At 34.5% G+C, this 27,227-nt stretch overlaps 1 long non-coding RNA gene across 1 annotated transcript; it reads left to right on the top strand.

Annotated features, from left to right (window-relative positions):
- The first annotated feature begins 2,040 nt into the window (after positions 1–2,040).
- On the top strand, positions 2,041–3,441 carry LOC133818138 (uncharacterized). The gene is made up of 3 exons (XR_009885799.1): positions 2,041–2,276; positions 2,931–2,994; positions 3,235–3,441. It is a non-coding gene; the product is annotated as an uncharacterized LOC133818138 (long non-coding RNA).
- Positions 3,442–27,227: the final 23,786 nt, after the last annotated feature.

Raw genomic sequence — 27,227 nt, 5'->3', positions numbered from 1 at the left:
AAATAATAATATTAAAATATTATATAAATGATATGTAAATGTAGATATGAATTAATTGGAGTTTGTGCATAGCTATTATAAATATATATAAATAAAAGAGCTGATGGAAGATGTTTTTGTGAGTTTTAGCTATATATTATTGAGAAAGTGTATTACAAAATACATCACCAAAACATAATTTTTTTATAATTTACCTCAAACTTTTACATTATACCATAGACTTCTCTATTTTTTCTCTACATCAATTAAATATTATATTTTTTGAAAATATTTTATTTATTTTAAGAAATAAAATAATTAAATATAATAGTATCACACTCATATATATACAAAAGTTTATAAAAAAAATAATAAAATATTTATAGCTTGATGAATAGTGTTTCACTACATATAAAGAAATACTATTCATTTAGATAGAAAAATATAAGTTTACATCACCCATTGGAAGACTATTTAACAATTTTTTCTCTATATTATAAAGAATAAGACATTTTACCTCCTCCATTGGGAGTGCTCTTCCCATCCCCGTTAGGTTGTTAGCTATTTTAATATCCACCTTTATTCACTCATATTTTCCGCCGGACTGGAAATTCCCATGAAAATCATTTATTTAAAAAAATTAATTAAAATAATATGATAAATAAATAAATAAAAAGTAGATTACATAAAAATTAAAATATTATATATTAATAATTTAAAACACTAACTATTGTTCAAAATAAAATAATTTTTTTTATGAAATTACTAATATACTATAAAAATACATAAAAAATATAAAATAAATAAAAATTAAATGTCCTTGGGGGCGGAAAGTGTCTTCCCATCCTTGTCTTTTTTAACTTTCGAAGATGAAAAGCTATAGACTGAAAATTCTTGTCCCATTAAGAGCGGATTGTTAAAATTGATTGAGCATCAACTAACATTAATCATCAATTATTATGCTCAACCATTACACATTTATTCATCTTATTTAAGGCATCAAAATTAATTGTAAGAGAAGCATTGTTACCTTGTAATAATGGCAATGGATCATCATGCTTCACCATGTGCTCATCACATTCCAACAATCTATTCACAAAGAGAAAACAAAGGGTGCAAGGGCATGATGAACACTACTCTTTTTACTCTTTAAACACCCATGTATCATATCCATCTCACACACTACACCATAAAGGTATAACCCCTTTTAATGAGAGATAATGGGTCTAGATATCCAATGAGAGATAATTAGTTGTCTTGGCCCAATGGGTTGGCCAAATAATTTTTTAGATCGTGTCCATGGGCCCTAAGCGTGTTGTTATATTATGTCCATCCCATTATGGTCCGATAGTAATACTATGCAATACCGATTATGCAGTCATCCTTATATGTTGATAATGACACTACGTGAGCAACACTTAATTATGTCAGTCCATATAAAATATTCTAACATTCTCCCACTTGGACTACATAATTACACTGATGAATGCTCACTGAACAGTAGTGTCTATACGAAAGAATCTCAAGAAACATAAGTGTCTATAAACTAACTATGCATCATAACGAGACATTAGAGATTCACAAAGCATGGAGATAACTACCAATATGGATCCACTCGAAACACAATATCGTGACTAAGTCATTCGCTCGCATCATTACGATATTTTCAGCCAAACGAGTGTGCTCACATAGTATCAAAGAGTGATCCACAATATGCATGTATTTAACAACAAATAACAATCCTTTCATGTCCATTACACATGATAACGATGAGTCATACTAACTAAATACACTTTAGGCACCTAACAATAGGGGTGCACAAAAAATGGGCTGGGCCAACCAAATCGGCCAATCCAACCCATTTTCCTCCTTATTGGGCTGACATATGAGTGGGTCGAAGGCCAATCGGCTCCCAAATTGCAGAGGTCGAACAACAATGGCTCGACCACAACCTTGGCTAAAATTGGGCCAAACCGACCCAATCAACCTGTTTATGGCATATATCAAATTATATATATATATATATATATTATAATAGTATTACTAATGAAAACCCTAAACTAAAGAAAACCTAGCAGCCATTGCCTCTCTCACGCAGCAGCTAAGAACCAACCTCTCCATTTCCCTCTTTCTATTTCTCTTCAGCTCAACGACAACTTCATAGTACCATAAACTCTCTCTCAATGGCATGACAGACTCACCCCACCCATGATCAGCACAGATCCACCCAACAGACGCTGCCTCTAAAGACGAAGAACCCCCTGCAGATGTTGCATTTGAAGACGAAGCGACCAAAGGTATTTTTATAGCCTCTCACTGTGATGCTTGTAGCCTTTGAAAATCTGAATTACACCATGAAAAATCACAGATGTGAAATTTAATTTCTTTGAATGATTGTATTTGTAGTGAGGCTAAAGTTTATCACAGGATCAAGACTCGGGATCTAAAGCTAAAGATGATCTCTTGACTACAATATGGTTCTTTTAAATCAAACTCTGATTTTTTTTCTTTCCAACTCAGGTCTAATTTAGGGATCGTTAGTGTTAGTAGTGTTGTGTTGTTGATTTTGAGTGAAGTACCTAATATATGTTTAGTTGCTAATGCGTTGATATTGATATTGATATATAATCATGTAATCTGATGTAGAGTCTCGCCTCATAAGCATTGTTTTATGCATGTTTCAATAATTTGGATTAATTGTTACATTTGCTATCATTTGTTTCATTTACTTATCATCTGTAATTGTCGTGTGCTACTCCATATTTTATTTTATCATTTCATCTTGTTACTACCGTAAAATGGACTTCTTTGTATATTGTGTTATTTTGTGAACATTAACTCATTTGTAATTCTTTAAAAGTAGTTTTGTAATATATATATATATATTAATTCAAATTAGAAACAAAATATATGGAATTATAATTCTTTTTCATTTTTTTTTGTTGATTTAGGATATTCAAATTTGTCAAGGCATTTGGTTCTCGAACTTGGGAAGGTGAAGCATCTACAGTAACTGTATGTTCTTATTATCTTTTCTTCTTGATTAAGCTGTGGAATTAGTGATGCTTTCTAATACTCCTTGTACGTGTTTCTTTTTCTTCTCTAAACATGACTTTGTTTCTAATATATACTGCTTTTATTTGGTATGTGCTCTGCATAAGTAATACTAGAATTATTATAATATTGCCAATTGAGTTACTATTTTGAATGTGGTAGATTTTAGTTGATAATTTTTTTTTTTTTTTGGCATTGTAGACAATATAAATTAAGGGCAAGGCAGCAGCAAGAAGAAGACCAAGACCCACGACAACCATTGTCGATTGATGGATTCAAGCATTCTATTTTGTTTATTTTTTTTCTATCACCATCTACTTAGGTATATGGAAGATTATCTATTAAGTAGTATGGATGACAAAAATAACTTTAATATTTTGGATAGTTAAGTACCATTACATGGGTTTTTTTTGTTTTTCGGTTTTTATTTTGATCATCTTAAATTTTTTATTTGAATTATTGATTTTGAGATTTATAAAAATTATGTTCAAACCAACCCAACCCAGCCCATCCCATACATTGTTGTATGGGCTGGGTTGGGTTATATATTAAAAATGTTTTGAATGGATTATGATTTTTTTAGGCCGATGTAGTTGGGTTGCTCATTAAAATGCCATCAACCCGCCCAACCCAACCCATGTGCAGCCCTATCTAACAATCCTCATAAAAATGTGTTTTCAATACACACAATTAGGTAAGTTTTGTCACTGTAGTCATGAACATGTTATCTACAAGTATGTGTTATAATGCTAATAGAGGACTCTACAACTTTCTCACCAAAAATGGAACGTCATCAAAACTAATGGAGTAACAAAACTCCTCAAGTTTCGAGAGAAAGATATGGCAGTGACATTTTATTCAACATAAATGTCAGTAAATTCACACTAGAGTCAGTGACTCATAATACTGAAACAAAATATTGTAGTCATATTGTATAATCAATGTCCTCGTAACACGCCATACACTCTACCTCTATAAGCGACGATGTTGTAAGTGTCCATACAACACTTGACCACAAAATAAATCCTTACCATTATACCTTCATATATGAGAGAGGATGTTATAGGTGTTCGTATGACACTTAATCACAAAATAAATCCTCATTCCATTATGAATGCTTAGAAATGGACTTTATCATTCATGCATTCTGTCCAATCGATATCACTAAAACCAACTGTTGACTGTGTTTTTAGCCAACGACGTGAGAACGTAAAAAACGATAAACCTTCAAGAGAATTTAAATGACACAGGCAGTTTTATCAAGAAAAGTAAATAACACACAAGATTTTTATAGTGGTTCAGCCTCGATCAGTCGGTAATAGCCTAATCCACTTAGAGTTGTGATTATAGATCTGTACTCAAGATCAGATGGACTAAGCCAACTGAGTTTCTTCAGTACAGATTGCAAAAATACAAGAATCCTTTCAAATACCAGCACTTTCTCTCTGTAGAATACTCAGACCCAAATTTCCCAAAAGTCTAGAAAGAAGGAAAAGAATCCCCTCTCTAATCCCATAAGCCCTCTATTTATAGGCTTAGGGTCATACATCTGATATCCCCTAGAATCGGGATATTTTATTATATTTATTACATTTAAATTACAAAAAACATTCAAAATGTAACAAAACCCCCCATTTGTGGGAAGAATGAGAGATTCCCGCGTATCTTGTTGAAGCTGTTTCTGGGAATCTTGACTTAGTCCTCCTCTAGCTAGTTGATCCACCTCACCTCCACTCTGGTCGATCATACACATGCTGGTCGGACATACATTTGCTGGTAGGACATGCAAGTGCTGGTAGGACATGTGCATGGTGGTAGGACATGCACTCCTCTCCTCTAGCATGCCATGTCTCTCCTCTAACATGGCACTCTCCTCTAGCATGCCATTTCTTTATTTGGACAACCATGCACTTGTTGGACATACGCATAAAGACCAAATTCTTGGGCTCTCCTCGGACCACACCCTTGGGGTCTCCTCGGACCACACCCTTGGGATCTCCTAGGATGCATTCTCCTTAGCTCTCCTAGGATGCACTCTCCTTAGCTCTCCTCAGACCACACCCTTGGGATCTCCTAGGATGCACTCTCCTTAGCTCTCCTAGGATGCACTCTCCTTAGCTCTCCTCGGACCACACCCTTGGGATCTCCTAGGATGCACTCTCCTTAGCTCTCCTAGGACTAAGGTCCGAACACACCCTCCTTGGGTTCTCCTCAGACCAAGTTGGTCCTACTGGACCTCTTAGGGCCTCTCAAGCAGTCCAAACTCTTCACTAGTCTATCGGGTCACTTTTATTGCCACGTCATTGATCTCCAATTTTTGGGGATAACACCAACTATTGTATGTCATGATGTTGGTTTGTTGATTGCTAACACATCCTTGGTACCATAAGGATGACAACTCAAGCATCTACCCAACATCCTTACAACAATTATCAAAAGAGGAATGAGCATACTTGAGAAAAACATGAGGCTGTCTTCGATAAGCATGCATGGGACAATCTCAAATTTGATCTCTCGTTATCTATCAATATATATATGGACTTTAGATCTCTTATAATGCATCACATGCTAGACTATTCCAAAATTCTCAATGATATCGAAACATTCTCAACAAAAGTTAGTCAACGCAAACCATGAGACAATTCAGCCTAAGAATCTAAATACTTAGATTATGTGAGGTTTCTCAAGAATTTTTCATTTGACAGAGATTATCAAATGACGATTTGTTTGTCTCTTGAATAGATTAGTATCATAAAAAAAATGAGCAATCCACTTTATCTTATTAGGATATAAACATATCATTACCCCCACTGATCTATCACATAATATTGACTAACGATAATGTTTCGAATTGACCCTTTTGAGAATTACAATACTCATTGTCATGTTGTCTTTCCACAAAATGAATTTAATCCATTGAGCTCGGGTGTCCTTGTCATTCACCTTCTCAAGGCTTAATCGAGCCATATGAGGTTCTTAAATAAGAATTTGGTTTTCACATCCTTGAACATGGATTTCCAAGTTGTCATTTTACTATCCAATAATAGTGAAAAATGAACAAGTAATTTCTATCAGAATGGTGACTAGCTATAGGACGCTTTAATTCACCTTAGTTTGATCCTCAAATAGTCTGTTCTTAACTTGAACTTCCGCCAGAATAAAATACTCCCAATTACCATGTAATTAGGCCTAAACTTTCATGCTTGAACATAGCTTGGAAATCGTGTTATTATTAGATCATCTACCCAATAAGGATTAAGAACAACTAATGGCTCTCGATTAACAATTTAGAGGCATATTGTAACGCCCTGGTTAGCCAGGACCATCACACTTTGTACTTTAAATAATGCTTAACTCGCTAAACGAGTCATTAGGCCATAAACGTGCATCTAAGTGTTATTAATGGGCCATGGTTAAAATCTTCATCAAAATGAATGGATATATTTTATTTAAAACGTTAAACTGTGCATGGGATCCCTTAAACGTGTTTACAAAGTTGTTTACAATCCAAAATGGTCATTACAATTCAAAAGTTACAACCCCGCCGACCTAAGCGGCAAAATAGGAGAAACACCTTGGCCATGGTGGTCAAGCGGCCGCATATGTACACGTCACCACCTAAGCTCTCCACTCAAGGTTGGGTAAGCTTTTATTTCCCTTTACCTGCACCACATAGCACTCGTGAGCCAAGGCTCAGCAATAAAACTTATTACTGCATGTATACAAGTATTAATAAATGATCATGAAATCATTCTGGGATTCACAACCCTAATCAGATGATGACTGTTAACTCATTCTGGGGTCCTGCGCCCTGGATTAATGACTATTAAGTCATTCTGGGGTCCTACGCCCTGAATAGATGACTAATAAGATATCCCAGAGTCTTGCGTCCTAAATAGATGACTAATAAGACATCCTGGGGTCCTGCGCCCTAAGCCATGTGACCATCAAGTTGTTGGGAAACTTATACAGGATCTTTATTTATTTTCATGTAGATCTAATATTAAACAAGTTAATATGAGACAACCTAGAACATGTTTCTAAAATTTAATTCAAAGAGAAATAATGATAAGAATACTTACATTATACGTAGTGGAATGAATGAGTCATTCCTTCAATTTCTCTAACCCTTGTATCCTTTCTATCGCAGAGTATGTAGAGTCCAAGAACTTTACTTAGCTAGTTAGATAGTAGTATTATAGTATTTATAGTATTATCTTTATAACTGTGGATTTTTGGTTCAGACCGGGAATTATTTGGACACTCATAGTAGTACTTGTAGATTTTCTAAGTTTAACCTATAGTTTAAGAATATTAATTTTAACCTAAGGTTTGATTAATATGACTGATATTAAGGATAATATTTATTATACTATAAGGTTTAGATAAGAACCAATAGGATTTTAAGCACATGTTATGTATGGGTGATTAAGGATTAAGTATTTTGAGGATTAAATTTAATAAGGGGAAAGTTTGAATGCTCTAAGGCCAGTCAGCAGCTTTGAATACGTTTAAGGGCTTAGTCAAGGCTGTTTACTCAATTTGAATTAAGCTAAAAATGTGTAATTTCGTGTTTAAATAATCAGTGAATGCCGATATATCGCAGCTATAGGGGGCGATATATTGCAGCACGTAGATACGGAAAACACGAAACGATGCACGACTGCCTCGGGCATACTGGCCCAGGCGATATATCGCCTCCTTCAGCTTATTTTGAAAGTTTTTGAATTTGTTTTCCATTCAGCCATTCAACCTTTTGATAAGTCCAGCACCTTTTTGAACGAGTCTTCAGCCTCTGCCGAACGATTATTCAAATTATTTTCACCTAAAAAGCCATTATTTTTATTCAAGTTAAATTAAGATCATTTCATTCCTAAACTCTATAAATAGGACCTAGTACCCAGCCATTATTCACCTTTTACTCTAAGTTCAGAGGCTGCAAGTTGCTAGGTGAGTGTGAGAGTGTAAACACTTGGGTGGGGAAATCATAAGCTTATCAAACACTTGGGGAAGTAAGGTTTCATAGTATTTCGGTTCGAGGTTTAGATTGGTCTACAAGTCTTCAAGGTATTTCTACACCTTAGTTCATTGGTATTATTTTATTTTAAGTTCTCATAGTCTTCTACTCAACCTCTAACCTTAATCTTTATTTTGGTTAGGAAATCTAAGTTCTTGAGCAAAAAGGTTTTGGTAAGTATTTTCTCAATGGTTTAGTCCTTCCATTCCTTTCATTTCTCTTCTTCACTATACTCACTCTTTTTCAAATGGTTCTTAGGAGTGTTCCAAAGTCCCAACTCTGTCCTCTTATCCTGGTATTTTGGTAAGGAAAATAGGATAGAAATTCATATGTTATATGTTTTATATGTTATCTTATGTTTCTTATGTTATGATAAGTGTTATGATATGTATGTTTGTAGGCTTGGGCATATGACCCATATGACTAACAAGATCCCAAATAGATTATGGGCATATGACCTGCTTAGCTAGTAGGACCCCACTAATCTCATGGGCATATGACTTGTTTAGTCTATGGGACCCCAAGTAATAATGGCCATTATAGTATGTGTATGATAAAAGTGTAATGTATGTTATGTTATGTTATGTTATGTTTTTATGTTTCTTATGAAATTGATGTATATGAATTATGTGGTAGATTTTTCCTTGCTGGGCATTAGGCTCATTCCTTTTTGATTATATGTGCAGGAAAATAGCTATAGTGGCGGTAAGATTCGTGGATGCTTGGGGAATGTGTATCGGTGATGAATGGATTCAAGGAGTCGAGAGTTCGATTTTCGAGGATGTAGTCTTGTTTTTATGGTTTTACATGTATTTTCCGCACTTGTTATGTAACTCCTTTTTATTTTAAATTATGTTTTGTTTTAAAAGACAATGGGATCCTATATCTTACTTGACAATTTTATGTAAGTAACTCTTATTTTTACAAGTTTCCTAATAAAGTTATGGTATTTTCACAATGTAAGTTTTATTAAGGATTAGTATGTATAGTTTCGTTAATGGTCCAAAAGTCTAGAGTAGTTGGGTCATTACAGAGTATTACCAAGAAACTGTACCGATCTTCAATTTTCTTCACAACCTTCCAAAGTATCCTTAGAATCACCTAGACTAGAGTGGGCAATTCTCAACACATGAGACAGATACAAAGAGAAGAAGAGAAAAGAACAAAGAGGCTTAGAAAAGGACTTGTGTTTAAAGAGAATCTAAAAAACTATTAGAAACTTGTGTTTTTGAATTCTGAACTTATGACTTATGTTTTCAACTCTCTCTTAACATTCCTTTTATAGACTCATTTAGGTCATTTATTTAATTAAAAAATCAATAAAATAATAGCTAATAATCAGTCTTAGGTCTAAATTATCATGGACTTTAGGCCCGTGAAATTTCCCATTTGATTATAAGTCTATTTGACTTAAAAACAAGGCCCGTATTATTTTCTATTGATTTAATTTATTAAATAATTATTTAAATCCTTTATCAAATTAATTATTTATAACTTGAACCTTGATTTAAACTTATTTATTAATTTAGATACCAATTTATCTTAATTAATAAATCTACCATAATTTCTCTTTTCTTCTCTAAATAACACAACTTTGTGAACCTATCCAAAATTGACATGGTTAACTTTGATAATTCTAATTGATAATTAAATCAATTAATTGAGACTATCTAGATGATTTTATCCAAGGTACAGTGGGGACCATGGCCCTATGAAATCAAGCTCCAATAAGTTATCATAAATATAACAAATAAATTTACTAACTTATCCATTGTTACAACCATAATTGTCACTCAATCCTCTATAGACGGTCTACAATGAGATGGGACTAAAATACCATTTTACCCCTCTTTGTATTTTATCCTTAAAACACTTAGTTCCTTGTAAATGATATTTTAGTAAACTAATATTAATTACTGAAATGAGATCTCTATCATTTAACACCTTGAACCAAACTAAAAGGAAACCATAATTTCACTTCTTCATCAGAAGCTATAGATGTTCATATCTATGACTAACACTCCCACTTAATTATACTACCGAGTTCCCAAGATGTAAGTATGGGCTAGTCCGTAGGATAAGCTGGTAATGAACAAGTCAAAGAACTCAAATAATACAATCAATTAGAATACTAACCACTCAGAATTGAGATTGAATTGACCTATGGTCAACTATATGATATGACTAGAATATATAATAATGGCATGTTTACTTATTCTATCAACTGTCAATATCGGTCCAGTCCGATGTAACAAATACATCTGATCTTATCTACTTTGCTAATGTTCTGGAAAGAATGTAACACTGCAATGTGTAAGTAGATCATATCGTAGATTGGTAAGTCATTGTAAATCCTGTGCACTGACTAATCTTAGGACTAACTTATTTTGAACATATAATCATATTTATATTCCACTATGATTACGTCACTATAAATATGATTAGCTATATGCTCAGGATTTAATATAAGTTTATATTAAACAAATAATCATGAAAATAAAACATGTGAGCAAAGTGATTGACCAAGTCAAAAAATGATTTCTATTCTTTTATTGAAAATAAATGTGATTACAAAGAAATTGGGTTTTAATTAGGGCATAAAACCCTAAGCCTTTAGCCCTGGCTTTGAGTAACTAGCCATAGACTAGCCAAGCGCTTTAGTTTTCTTCAACCAATAGGTTAGACGAGTATATAATGCTCTTGTTGATTAGATCTAATCATATCGACCAGCTTTCAATGCGCTATTGCCGCTCTAGACTCATAAGTCAATTCCATACGACCAACGCTCTGTACTATTGCCGATCCTTACTGATAAGTCAGAGCTTCACGACCAACACTTATTACCATTGTCATTTCTGACTAATAAGTCAGTGCATTGCTCAGATAAAAAATGCATTCAAGCATTCATAATGCAACAGATATCCAAATATAGAGCAATCAACATGCTTCAACAATAATCATGTATGTCACATAATTGGTGTAGTTTTCTTACCTCAGGCTCGAGCGTAAAATAAGTTAAGAACAACCCTTGAGAACGATCCCGACCTTAGGCCTTTAGCGGTAACCTAGTCATAACCAAATATGAAATCCTGTAGTGTCCCAAAATTTTTACTTAGCTAGATAGTAGTAGAAGTTAGTAGTAATTAGTAGTATGTTAGTTTCTGTGGATTTTGGTTCAAGTCGAGACTTAGTTGGAAACTCATAGCAACAGTTATGAATTTTATGAGTTTAACCTATAGTTTAGAAATATTAATTATAACATAAGGTTTGATTAATATTGCTGGTCCTAGAAATATTAATTATTATAACCTAAGGTTTAGATAGAATTATTAAGAATGTGACACTTGTCATAATCATGTTTGTTAAGGATTTAAGTATTTTTTATGAATAGTTTAAATTAAAAGAAAGATCTAGAAGCTCTAGAACCTTCCAGCAGCTGTTAGGATCACGTTTTGACTCAGTCAAAGCTATTTAGTCAATTCATAATATGCTGAAAAAGTGCAAATACGTGTTTGATATATCAACGTATGCCGATATATCGCAACTATAGGGGCCAATATGTCGCCTACGAGAGATATGGAAAACACATCGACTTCGCACGAACGAATGAACGGGGCTCGGGAAATAGGTCTAGGCGATATATCGCCCAGGGTAGGCGATATATTTCCCCTGGGAGTGAATTTTTGAAACTTGAGGATTTTAAATTTAAAAACAGCCTTAACCACTTGGACCTGCCCTTGAACGATTTTGACCGAGTTCTGGGCATCTGCTAAACGAAAATTCAAATATTTTTTATTTTATATTCATTTATTTATTCATTCTAAAAGGGGTTACTTTCACTCCTTGAACTTTATAAATAGAACCTAGTACTCAGCCATTTCATTTATCATTCAAGCATTGTTTAGAGCCTCCAAGCTGCTAAGATTACTATAGAGAGAAACACTTGGGTTTTAGGATAAAAGCTTTTCCAATCTAAGCTTTTCTAAACACTTGGGAAGTAAGATATAGAGTTATTTCGGTATCGAGGCATAGATCAAGTCATAAGATCATTCAAGGTATTCTTATCCTTAAGTTCAGTTCTTCATGGTTCTTTAGTTTTCTTTTGTTTTCATTTAGATCCTAACTCTTGTTTATGATTCTTGGTTAGGTGTTTAAGTTTTTTGAAACTTAAGGTTCTTTTCGGTAAGTTTCTACTTGTATGGTTTAGTTCTCTTTTTCATCTCTTTTTCTTTAGAAACTCATGGTTTACTGTTGACTTTAGGAGTATTCCAAATCCCGTTCTTGTCTCCATATCCCGGTTTTTGGTAAGGAAAATAGGATAGATTTTGTGTGTTATATGTTTTGATATGTTTTATGTTATGATACGTGCTATGTATATATGTATAAATATGTTTTATAGTCACTTGGGGCTTATAGTTTCTTAGATAGCAAACCCCAAGAATTTTTTATCATTTTCATGGTTTAGAGTTATGATTTACCCTACCTCGATTAGTAGACAGAAGACCTAGATGGGTTATCATATACTATAGTTGTGGTCTAACCTACCTCGATTAGTAGACAGAGGACCTAGATAGTTTTATCACATACCATGTTAATGAGTTAATGACCATTAATATTGTAGTCCTATATGATATACATTTTTATAGTCATATGTTTTATAGTATATGTTTATGATATATTCGTATGTTTATGATTTATGATATATGTTGTTAGTAGATTTTCCTTGCTGGCATCAGGCTCATTCCTTTCTTTTAGAATGATGCAAGAAATTGAATATGGAAGGCAGGAAGGATTCGTGGCAGCTTGGCATGTGTGTTGAGGATGAATGGACTGAGTGGACTGCTGGAAGATCATGGATGAAGTCTTTTGTTTTATGTCTTTATGTATTTCCGCACTTAGTTTTTTAAACATTTGATTAAAGTCATGATCTTTTTATGTACTAAACCATGGGTACCCATACCGTATTTTATATTTTATACTTACTTTGTATTTTGCACAACATTTTGGTTTTTAAATAAAGATATGTTATTTCTTATGTATGTATTCGAATTAGTAGCTATGTCTTAGTAGATTTTAATGGTATGAAGTCTTAGAAATAGTCGGGTTATTACAAATCCCATCAATACAATGAGTAAAAAAGATTCCCGGACCAAGTCCTATCCACCGAGACCTCGAATCCTACCAAAACGGTTAGTAGATTTGATCCTGAGCCTTAAGGTTCGAAAACCCGCGCTCAAAACTAAGTAAAACTAAGCCTGGCCAAAAATAAACAGACGAGCTGCGACCTGCCCCAAAGGGCCGCGACATGCCTCCCAGATAGACAGCCCCCTGTCTGGGTGCTAGGGGCGGCCCGCAACTTTCCCTTGAGGGTCGCGGCGTGCTTGCCAGACAGAGCCTAGTGAATTCTCTGGGGTTCACTCAAGTCGCGGCACCCACGAACTCAGTCGCGACTTGACCCCGTGAACCCAGCTCCCCTGCATTTTCCTCAATTCAAACTCAGTCAAAAACACAACCCAACAATCCCAATATCAAAACCAAACCTCAACACAACATTACCACCAATCTAGAAATAAAACCCAAGATTCATAACACCTAAAACACCATCAAATACTCAACTCCATAACCAAACTTCCAAACTTATAAACATAACTAAAACAAACCAAAAACAGAATTGAAAACTCACCTCAGCTATGAATTGAATCCCTTCACTTGCTGAAACTCAATCCTAGACTCCAAGTCTTAATCCTCAAGCTTGAATTCTCTAACTTAGCTTCAAAATCCAAATCGAGTGAGATAGAGAGAGAGAAGGTGTAATGCCCTAACTCCAGGGACCGTTACGGTGCGCATTGCAAGCAGTGCTAAACTCGTTAATCGAGTCATTTGGCCATAATCATGTAACTAAGTATGATTAGCGATTTAGGGATTAAAATTTTTGGTTAGGATATAACGTTTCATTAGAACGTTTACTGTATGCATTGGGATCCCAAAAATATAATTTAATGGTTTATTACAACAAAATAATTACAACCAGCCGATCTAAGTGGCAAAACAGGGTTTAACCCTAGTTCCTCTTTCAACCCTCGGCCGTGGCGGTCGAGCAGCTGCATATGTACACATCGCCACCTAAGCTCTCCAACTCAGGGATGGTCCAGCTTTCTTTAGCCTTTACCTGCACCACATAGCACCTGTGAGCTGAAGCCCAGCAAGAAAACTCAATATGCTCGTGAACAGTAGTAATATGTCATTAAATCATAAGGCGCATGCCTAGCAAATATAGCCCTATTCAAGCAGGAAAATGAGTTCACGTAATGATGAATATACAACATCAACCGATGATCATAATAATCATCCATGGCTTTTAGCCCCAAATAGAAGAGTGACAGTTGTAATAGTCACTAGGTGGGTTCCGTTCCCAATAGCCATGTGACGATAGGGTCACTGGGGCTTTGTAGATAAGTGATAATTTCACTAGCTTAAACAAGGTAGGTGTTTGATGAACTAGTGACCAAGATAACCTACCGCATGACCATATAGTCACAACCATGGGATTCCGCTCCCTAACCATGTGACAAACAGTCACCTAGGCCTTTGGCCCTAGCTCTGAGTAACTAGTCCTAGACTAGTCAAGTGCTTATAATTTTCATCGACCTTCGGGTCGGTCAAGCATTAATGCTCCTAGAATCATTCAACGTTGATATCGATTAGATCTAATCTTTTATCGGCCCTGCATTCATGACGCTTATGCCATTCTCGGCTCTTAGGTCAGTGATACGCAACCAGTGCTGACCCTGACTAGTCAGTGCCATACACAAGTAAGCAATGCTACCAAACATATATCATATGTCAAATATCTGAATACAAGGCATTCATTATGCTTATTTAACAATTTCTAGTATAATTAGGATCATGCATAAACACAGAGACTCAAGCTCTGAGCAATCTCATATTCAATATTCATGGCATGCCCTATTCACATGTTTCTCGTGCATTAAATGCATCACATTTAAACATCCAACATGCATCAAGAATAACCATGCATGTCATATACACAGGGTGCAGTTTTCTTACCTTGGGTTCGAGCAAGAAATAATAAAAGAACGACCCTTGAGAACGATCGACATTTTAGTCCCTTAGCGGTCACCTAGTCATAACCAATTGGAATCTATTAATAAATTATATCAATAAATGGTTCACAATCTAAAACCACACTCCCGGGATCAATCCTGCACTCTCGGGAATCTCAATCTACCCAAACGGAGTAAAGGAACCCATCCCCGAGCCTTAAAAGTCATCTCGAGCCCTAAAATAGGCTTGCTGGAATATGGACCAGCGCTGTAGCCCTATTAAATGGCACTGATGTGCTATTTCAAGTCAGAGAAGCCCAGCTCTCTGCCCTGCCTAGCGCTGCTGCGCCACGAGTGGCGCTACTGCGCCAATTACAGACCATAATCTTTTTGGTTTTCCCACCTTGCGATTTCTCTTGAAACCAACCCTCCAAACCAATCCCAAACATCACCCAAACATCCATTTCAACCCCTAAACTTCATTTACAACACACCCTCATCAAAACCCAAGCAACCAAACTCAAAAACTTCCATGAATTCTCACAACTAACACCTCAAATTCTCAACTAAAAACTTACTAGAAAAACAGGGTATAGCTTAAAGTTCATGGATGATTTCTTACCTCAAGCTGGTTTTGGGTCCTCTTCAATGGATGAATTAAGATTGTAGACTCCAAACTTTGATTTCCTTGCTTGGTTCTTCAATTTGAGGTAAAAAATTCCAAAGGATAAAGAGGAGAGATGATGATCGTATGAAGAAGGAGAACACTATGTTTTCTCTAACATTATACATCATTAAGGATTGATATATATCCTTAGGGTGAAAAGACCTAAATTCCCCTAGGCTTATATTCTTTCCTTAACAGCCCTCAAGGGAAAAATCGTCATTTCCTGCCTATCTCGTTAATTATAATTAACACCCTCCAATTCCCGCTATTCTCGATGTTCTCAAATGCTAATAATTCATATCCTGTTGCCCTTTAATTCCCGACAATGCTCTAATCATTAAATCACCCCGAGACTCACCCCGAGCCCCGAAACTAACCCCATTATGACTAGACCGACAACTTGCATTCCATGATCGTCTCATGCCGAATGGCTTGAGCAAATCCACATATTATGTGGTCTTATTTTTAATTCACCCATATGCATGAAAATACACAATCATGCTCTCAACGGGCCAAATTACCAAAATGCCCTTATAACAAAATGTGGACCCATATGCATGCATTTATCATCATATAATAATATAATTCACATAAACATGCATATAATCATTTAATAATATAATAAATCAATTATGACCCTCCTGACCTCCTAACCAAGGTCCTAAACCTTATTAGGAAATTTGAGGCATTATAGAAGGTGATCGAGAGAGAAGAGAGAAAAGCTCTGTTTTTACCTTGTTTATTCTACAGCCTTCCTCAAATCAAAACTATCTAATATAGCCTAAAATGACCAAAATTCCCCTAGGGCCATCTAAACCCCTCAAAGCCACCCAAGGGAAAATTTGTCATTACCACCTACTCCGTTAATCATAATTAACGTCCTCCAATTCCCGTCATTCCCAATATCCTCAAATAATTACCAAATCATATTCCATTACCTGCTCAATCCTAGTAATATACTAAACACCAAATTACCCCTAGGCTCACCCCAAGCCCGGTAATTAGCCCCGTTATGACCAAACCGCTAACTCGCTTCCTAGGATCGTCTCATGCCGAATAGCTCAAATATATCCATATAATAATTTGGTCTCACCCATACATCACATACATGCACATAAATATAGAAATACAGCCATATAATAGTACAATGCACATAATCACATAATAACGCATTATTAAGTCAATTATGGCCCTCCTACCCCCCCTAATCTAGGCACTAAGGCACATTAGGGAATTTGAGACATTACACATATGCCATAAAACTTATTTCCTACTTGGAAATCAGGTCTTTAAAATCGTTTCTACCATTTATCTTTGCTTGTTCACACATGGATTTTCTTATCATATTTTGGCCAAACATAGGGTCAAAATCAGTAACATCGGAAGCAAAATAGAGGATAAATCTAATTTTCCCTAAATAATCCTTTGACCCCTGACTAATGCCAACATAAAACTCCAACTTGGACAACTTTATTTACTTATCATCAATAGTGGATAGAAGAGAAAATTATATGAAACTTAGTACTCTGGAAGATAACCATTGAAGTAAACACCTTCTCGTTCATGATTAAAATTCAAGATTGAGATTGTCAAAAGAATAAGGTCTACTCTGAACTAAGACTCCTGAAAATAGCCATAAAATCAAATTCTTATTCAATGACAACCTATATGAGGCTATTATGAATAAAACGATATTAATCATCGAATCTTAATCTTTTGAGAGTCATTGGAAATGACTTAACACATATTGTCTCTTTAAGACACCTAACATGGTTATGAATATGGAATTATGTTTGTGATTACATTCGTCCATACAAAATTCCAATATCTCTCCCAATTGGACCAATATAATCAACAAACACCATACTAATCTCCATTATCCAATAGGAAATCATATAAATCATGCATAACATCATACGGATATGATACGTATATTACACATGATTTGACACGGGAGACATTCAAATATAATAACAACCATTAAAACAACATGCATGTAGTACAACAATTGAGACTAGACATTCATCTCATTTTGTACTTGTCACTTCATCAAACAATACATATAAGAAGTGACGACATATAATTATGCATTTTTGGATTAATCACTTTAAGTGTTTTCAACTTTGAAGCTTTCTAAGACCCAAAAGCTTTTAAACTTTGATGAGTCAAAACTTTGAGAAGACTGCGCTCAAGATAACCATGCAAGAGAGATCTTAACAAAAGAGTAATAAATACTTGATATCTCTCAAATCTTATTCATGGTATTATAGATCATAAAAACCTTATGGACAAACATATTAATATGATCTGCATATGTAATGATCTTAAATAAGTCAAAGCCTAACTTCCACCAATCTTTCGATTTGTTATCCAAAAATTGATACTAAGTATCATAAATGTCACTACTATATGGAAAGTTTTGTTTCATTGACTTTAATCAAACCAAAATTTTTGTCTAAATATAGTTTAGATATCCTGAAATTTAGTAGCAACAACAACATGATATTGAGTACACATGCATTATCCCATTAAATTCAGATTCATCGTGTTTACGGACATCCACAACTAACACAATTGTTACCTCACAAATAGATAATGAACATTTCATATTTATTGTCATCAGCTAAATTTTGTCCACTTATGATCTATGTCAGATCTTGAGCCTCAGTTATAAGGAAATCATGACAAGTGACTCACTAGTTCCGCCGAAACTATTTCAAAACATAAAACCAATGCACTATTCTCCTGAACTCATCATTATTGTAAAACATAAGGATTCAACTTCAAATATCTCAAGAAATTCCTTAGTTATCTCATCATGATAAAGCTATCATAATATAATCAACCAATATTTATACCTCACCATAACCAAATGACACCCATATCAATACTCCCACTAATCATGGAGTAACTTGTCATCTTTTAAAAATCCTGTGACATCAAGATTAATTAATTCTGAGGCCTAGTCCATTTTCTAATAAGAGATCGATATGTAAAAACATATGAATTATTGTCTCATTCGATAATAAAAATGGTGGAGATTTTAGGATTGCTTGAAGCTAAAGGAAATGTCCAAGAGCAATAGCAATAAGCATGTAAGAACAAAGATCATGCTGCGTGCTCGATTCCTTAGCTCTCTCAATTATCTATCAACGAAAATGATCATATCATGCTAGAATCATTCTAATAAAATGTATGACTCTTACACAGGTAAGGACAACCACATCAAGTGTCAAGTGTCACAACCAAATGCATCAATTTACTACCGACAGTATAGAAAAGATTGTGCGATTTCTTGACATTTAATGTGTTTTCTTCACCATTTAAGCATCCTAATCAACAATAAAATTATTGACAGAATGACTAAATTGCATGTATGGATCTTAGTATTAATTGTGATTGATATGAGAGAAAATGTTAACTAAAATCACAATTTTCGATAACTGACATGTGAAAGCTTACGATAGGTAAGCATAACACATTCAATGTATAGTTTTAATCTCATGATCATCTAATAAGGCCGATTGCACATCTTAGAATTTCTAACATTACCAAAATTTATTACAAAAATGGCAACAAAATTTGGTGATAATTTTCAAGATTAATGTGCCAATAATAACCAATAATTTATTTCAAATTACCCATAGTATATGCCTAGAAGAATGTGATGACCCTAAGGTAGGGCACGTCTGCCACATACTCGTAATACCAGGGTTTACAAGTATGTCAAATAATTGACGTAACAAATTAAATATGATGATACTATGAAATACATAAAAATTTTAAAAATTTCTATGTTCTTATTAATGATAACTATTACACGTATGAATACTTTACATTTAAGTATAGCAATGCGAAAAAAAACCCTAAACCACTATTGCATTGCTACTGAGTCCGTGCTCCACAAGTTGCCCAACATCTAAAGCCATACCTGGAAAAATGTTGGAAAATATCATAATGAGATACCGCTTAGAAAGTAAATCTCATGCATACACATACACATGAATGTTGTGAGTTTGAAGTGCACATATACTTATATGCTGACTTATAATACTTATGCATTTCATTTATTGATCATGCACTTTCAAACTTTACTTTTATGCTTTTTCTTTTACTTTCACATTTTTATGGGCTCATTATCTTTTGTGAACATTGTTCGATTTAGCCAATGTCTGCAGGGTTTGTTACACATATACTATAAAATCTCATGGGTTCTCCTCCGGCTAGCCATCATCTTAGTTGGCTCATCAAATTACTTATTTAATCATTACCAAAGCTACCATATTTATTACACATATAATTGGAGGAGAAAAATAAGAACAATGCAAACATATCTAAATGGTCAACTTTGACCTAGCCCACACTAGTGGGCTGCCACTCTAAGCCTTATAGAGCTCTGTCTTCTTTACTGAACTTACTTAATTACTTCATCGAAACAGTGGCACCATTTTTAACATCTTATTTTCACTTTGCTCAAGCATTGTTGTCATTAAAATGTTTAACTTTACATAAGACTTTTGAAGACATTTCATAACTTTTCTCATATTCTTATGCATGGTCTTGTATCAAATGATAATGTATCACATAACTGTACATGCCATGCATACATGTTGATGTTGAAATGTCAATGTTCATGTTCATAATTAACGGTTTTCAATCAAGGCACTGTATCACATTTCATATAACTCAAAACATCTTTAGTCATGATATATGGAGTTTTGGGTTGGTCGTGTTGTTATACCTTAACGTAGAGCTATGACTCAGGTCTAAGGTTTCCAGCCTAAAACTTAAAGGCTTCATATATCATAACAGATAACAAAATCATGGACATAAAAGGTAATCCACATATTCATCAACATGAAAACACATACTTGCACATAACTCATATCAAACTTAACCAATTAAGACAACTTTCACATATCACGAAATTCATCTATTCTATGTCATACAATCCATTATGATATTCATACAACACATAACTCATATAACCATTCATCACATACTCATCATCATCCCATACTTAACTCATCAGACATACATAATCAATGTAGTCATGCATCTCACACTTAAGCACAAAATGTGAAATATACTTACCTTAGGTCCTTAGCTTATTTGAAAACTGCTCACCAAGAGTCAATCAATTCAATCCATACAAATCCTATTCAAGGTACATCATTTATTAAATTCGATCAAAATCGTATATATACATTATTGATAGTGTATTAACAATACCAGAAACCACATAAATGATAATAATAATTTTTATCATTATAATGCTAATAACTTTTCTACATCACATCTATTATAAAATTAATAAAAATATTACCTCAATAACAACATGCATGTGAATGTTACTACAAGAAAAGAGGTCTACGTTGACGACTTTTGTCGTCACTGTAGATCAAGAAGTCGTCGCTGTAGGTCTACAGCAACGACATGTCGTCACCAAAACGACGCTGTTGTAGGTCCGTATGTGTAGTGATGACAAAACGCAGTCGTTGCAGTAGGATTTTGCTACAGCGACGACATGTTAGTCGCACTACGGAATCTCTTTTTTCGGTCGAACTAGGATATTGCGATGACATGTCGTCGTTGTAGGTGCTTGCAAAATTTGAAAATTTGAATTTCAAAAACTCCTACTGCGACGACATGTGGTCGCAGTAGGGTCACGAAATCTCATGATTTCCTGTTTAGCGTGTACCCTACTGCGATGACATGTCGTCGCTGTAGGTGTTTAATTTTTTTTTTGAAAAAAAATTATTTTTATTATTAATTAAATCCTAATTATAAATAAAACCAATTTATTTACTGAAAATATATTTAATATTAAGAAAATAATATTTAATAAAAATTATATTAATATGATATCAAGATAAAAATAAGTAGTATAATCTCCAAAATGTAAAAAATAACACAATATTAATAAATTTAAGAGCATAACATAACCAAACTAAATGTCATCTAAATTAATCTCATAGTCATCATCATCATTGTCGGGTTGTTGTGGTGGTTGTGGCTGCTATGGTGGAAATTGGCCCGAGCTTGGAAAGTTCTCCATCATGGACTGTATCATATTCATGTCCAAGTTCACAGGTTGAAATTGTGGAACTTGGGTGTTCGGATTGAAAGCTTTCATAAATTGTTGCATTTGGAGGAAATTGTTGTTCTGGGTCATAATGACTTGGCTGAAGTGTTGAACCATTGAATAGAAAACCTTAGTTGGTACCATTGGAGGGCCAATTGTGGTTGACGTAAATGGTGATGCCTCTGGCTGTGAAGAGGATTTGGTGGCACTAGAGGCAAAGGAACTAGTGCCTTTCAATTTATTTTTAACTTAAAATAATTTATTCAAATAATCATTTTATTAAAAGAAATCATATTTTTAACATAAAATTGTAATGAACAATATAATGATAATAATATAAATATTAATATTTATATTACTATTAATTAGCCATAAAATTGCACATTGATAAAATAAATAAAATTTCTACAAAATTCAATGTTCTTACAAATATCAATAATTGTATGAAAATAATATTTTATATCATCTTAGTATTTAAATATTAACCAAAATATTAATACCCCATAATAATTGTTAAGTAATAGTTTAGCCATAAATCACACTTTACATATATACAAATTATATTCTTGATTTACCAAACAAAATAATAAAAAAAAATTATTAAAATTTACTATTCATAATAATTTCCATATTTATATAAAATCAATAAAATATCTCTTTTTACAATATATTAAGTGTATATTATTTTCTAGAAAATTGGGCAGCACAACAACTATAAAATTGACAATCTTAAAATCAAAACCTGTATAAAAAAATACATATAATCCCAGACAGCCAGTATAATTATAGAAAAATATTCACTACATCAAGAATATATAAATATACTGTTGACGCGGTTTTTCGCCAACATTATATTAAGAAATAAAATGGGTAGATTAGTGCATGATAGAATGAAAGTAATAAGAACTCACTCAAAAGCACATAATTTTTACGTGGTTCAGGGGTTAAAATCCACCTAGTCCACGAGTCGATATTATTATTGTTTCTTTCTCTATTTTGGCAGAGTTTCGGTATATCAGAATATGGCCCCCCTTCCTTGTCCAATATTCCCAATATTTATAGGGGAATTCCATGGACAAGTTTTTGGGTCACTGTGTAAATAAAATGCGTAATTATATAAGGTATATAATTAATACAGATTATTCCCATTTATATTGGGATATGATTTGGTAATAGAATAAACACGCTCTTGCTGTCTCAGGTAATAAATGATTTAGATATGATACAGCTTGGTCATTAATGAGCGTATAAAGAATTCCCGAGTCTCTTGGGATCCTTCAGTATGCGTTATATCTAAGTCCTCATGAGTTGAATATCTCACCTGAGCTCGTGCTTGACAACTATCTTACTCCGAGCTCACAGTAAATCCAAGATGCCTAATATTGGGTCTGACCATTATGAGTCTTGAGTTGTTCACATGGTAAATAACTATATTTTACTTGGGTATCTTTCCACGTATTCAATTGCCAGTTGTACATGAGCTAGGCAAGTGAACTCGTGCTAAGTTTAGGGTACAACATTTGCCCCCAAGCTCCTACTCGTGTTTACTGTCTGTAATGACCCAACTATTTCTAAGACCTTGGACCATTAAAACTACTAGACATAGCTACTATTTTGATACAAACATAAGAAATAACATATCTTTATTGAAAACCTAAAATATTGTATCAAATACAAGATAATATAAAAATATAAAATGTGATAGATATGGTATGGGATCCCATTGTTTTTAAAACATAAAACATAACGTTAAATACTAATTGCAGAATTACATCAAAAACATAATTTAAAAGACTAAAAATTAACATCATCCTCGATCAACACGCAGTCCATTGAATCCATTCTTCCTTAACACACAAGCCAAGCTGCCATGAATCCTTCCGCCTTCCATATTCATTTTCCTGCATCAAGCTAAAAATAAAGGAGTGAGCCTAATGTCCAGCAAGGAAAATCTACTAATACATAAATCATAAACATAAGACTATATCATAAACATATACTATAAGACATATGACTATAAAAACGTATATCATATAAGACTACAATATTAATGGCCATTAACTCATTAACATGACATGTGATAAACCCTCTAGGTCCTCTGTCTACTAACCGAGGTGGGTTAGATCATATGGTAGTATATGATAACCCATCTAGGTCCTCTACTAGTCGAGGTAGGGTAAATCATAACTCTAAACCATGAAAATGATAAATAAATCTTGGGGTTTGCTATCTAAGCAACTATAAGGCCCAAGCGACATAAAAGCTAAGCAACGATAAACCCCAAGCAACATAAAAACATTGGGGTTTGCTAGCTAAGCAACTAGAAGCACCAAAGACTACAAGACATATTCATACATAAATATACATATCATAACGTAAAAAATATAATAACATAAACATAAAAGCACATATAATCTATCCTATTTTCCTTACCAACAGCCGAGATATTTGAGAACAAGAATAAGATTAGAACACTCCTATAAGCCAACAGTAAAAATGGTGAGTATCTCTAAAGAATAAAGACGAAATGAGAACTAAACCATCAAGAAGAAACTTACCAAGCAGAACCTCAAGTTTCAAGAAACTTAAATACCTAATCAAGAATCATAAACAAGAGTTAGGATCTGAATAAAAGAAAACTAAAGAAAACTATAGAATCATAAAGAACTAAACTTAGGGATAAGAATACCTTGAATGATCTTATGGATTGATCTAAACCTCAATACCGAAATCTCACTATATCTCACTTCCCAAGTGTTTAGAAAAACTTAGAATGATAAAGCTTTAACCCAAAACCAAAGTGTATCTCTCTATAGTAACACTAGCAACTTGGAGGCTCTGAAGACTGCTTGAAGAATGAAGAAAATGACTGAGTACTAGGTCCTATTTATAGAGTTCAAGGAGTGAAACTAACCCCTTTTAATTTGAATAAATATATGATTATAAAATGAAAAAGATTTGAATTTTTGTTCAATAGACGCCCAAAACTCGGTCAAAATCGTTCAAAGGCAGGTCCAAGTGGTTAAGGGTATTTTTAAATTTAAAAATCATCAACATTCAAAAATCATGCCTTGGAGCCGATATATCGCCCCCCCATAGGCGATATATTGCCTCCCCCAAATTCCCGAGCCCCGTTCGTGTGTTCGTGCAAAGTCGACATGTTTTTCGTATCTCCTGTAGGCGATATATCGGCCCCTATAGCTGCGATATATCGGCATACGTTGATATATCAAACACGTATTTGCACTTTTTCAACATATTTTGAATTGATAAAACAACATAATACGATCCTAACAGTTTCTGGAAGGTTCTAGTGCTTCTAGATCTTTCTTTTATTAAAACTATCCATCAAAAATACTTAATTCCTTAATAATCATGATTATGACAAGTGTCATGCTCTTAATGGTTCTATCTAAACCTTAGGTTATAATAAATATATATCTAAGACCAACAATATTAATCAAACCTTATGTTATAATTAATATTCTTAAACTATAGGTTAAACTTATAAAATCCATAATTGTTGCTATGAGTGTCCAACTAAGTCCCGGCTTGAACCAAAATCCACGGAATCTAACATACTACAAACTAATACTAACTACTACTACTATCTAGCTAGTTAAGTAAATATTCTGGGACTCTACACTGTCATCACTTTCTGACATACACAGTAGGGGCTTTTAGACTTCTGCCGTATAAATTGTGCCTGCCCACTGCTCGAGTATTGGATACGTGGCTTCCTACAATTAGCATCCATTTGGGTTTCGAGGACTGAAAAAACTGTCCTGTAAACTTTTTTCCGCCATGTGGTCTATTTAACCTTGACCCTTAGATCTCGAGCTAACCCAATTGAATGGCTCAGATTGATTTCCATGGTTTACGTATAAATATGGTGATTAGTCCTGAGACCTCACCACCTTCATATTAAAAAAATTTCCCTTTTCAAACATTCAAGTTTCCTTTTTTCTTCTCCAGAATCCCTAAAAACTTTCATCGTCTTGTAAAACTTCAGAAGCTTTCAAGGAGCTTCCAGTGGCCATACCTACATTTCCCCTAAATCGAACGTATTTTCTACAAGTATTTCATCCCCTGGTTTGAATTTTTTTTATTCTTCATTTTCCAAAATTAATTTTTCCTTTTACTTCAAAAATGTTCTTCGTTCAGTATCATTAGGCTATTTCTAAATGCCAATAGGAAATGAGTTTTGGTTTAGGCTTCGTGAATGAACCCAAACCAATTTAGAAATAGGACACTCATAAATCTAGGTAATTTTCTGGGCTAATATGGGAGAACCCTAATGGAAAATAGGTTTGAAGGATACTTGTTTAGGGTATCAAAACCGAAGGGGTTTTAGGTTTAAACCTAGGTAGCTTAAGGGTTATGATTTCTTAGGTAGTTTTGCATTAAACCGCCTCCCAAAGGAAAGTAGTGGGTCTGACAATTCTAACACACGAATCTCGAAGCATCTGGGGAATTTAAGAAATCGAGGCGTGTGGCTTAGGATACCGCGCGAGTCCACGCGTTGAGACTAGGATAAAGTTTAGCTCGTATAAACTTTCAAACTTTGAAAGTATTCCTTTTCGTCCTCTGTACCTCCATGACCATAGTTATAGACCATCTTGGGTCGCCTACTAACTAGGCCGCTTTGTCGTCAGGCAATTTGAATTATGGCACTTCCTAAGAAGAATGTCGCGAGCTCATCTACTCAAAGCAAAAATAAAGGCAAGCAGATTGCCTCTGAATCTCCTATCCCACATTTTGGTCCTGTGGTGGAGAGAGAAGTCATCGTCGACCCCAACAATTTTTTGGAGGCAGAGCGCATAGTCTCAAAGATAACGACTCAGGGGAAGGTCAACAAAATCATCGTGAGTCATAATATCGAGATGGGAGCTGATGATCTCCTTGCCCGACCTGTATTTGAAGGGGAATGGAGATGTGCTCCCTTCCAAGACGACTATGGGGCTTGGAGCTACGAGCACCTGAAGTTTCGGTGAGAAGTTCGGTAGGCCCAGAGTACTTGCGGGAGCTGCTCGGGCCATAATCCTTTGGCTTCGTCCAACCTTTTCTTCAGGCTCGCCTTGAGGGTCTTATTTACAACCTCGACCTGGCCATTGTCTTGTGGGTATGCTACCGATGAAAAACTCTTCGTTATGTCGTATCTTTCACAAAAGCTTGTGAAGAGATCACTATCGAACTGTGTCCCGTTGTCTGACACAATCTTCTTAGGAAGCCCAAATCGACAGATGATATTCTTCACCATGAAATCCAGGACACTCTTTGAGGTGATGGTTTATAGAGGTTCGACTTCTATCCACTTCGTGAAGTAATCGATTGCCACCACTGCTTATCAAACTCCTCCTT

The sequence above is a fragment of the Humulus lupulus genome, chromosome 2, assembly GCF_963169125.1.
Source record: "Humulus lupulus chromosome 2, drHumLupu1.1, whole genome shotgun sequence".
NCBI classification, from domain to species: Eukaryota; Viridiplantae; Streptophyta; class Magnoliopsida; order Rosales; family Cannabaceae; genus Humulus; species Humulus lupulus.
Note: the sequence above shows the minus strand (reverse complement) of the source record. Positions and strands in the feature narration are given on the sequence as shown.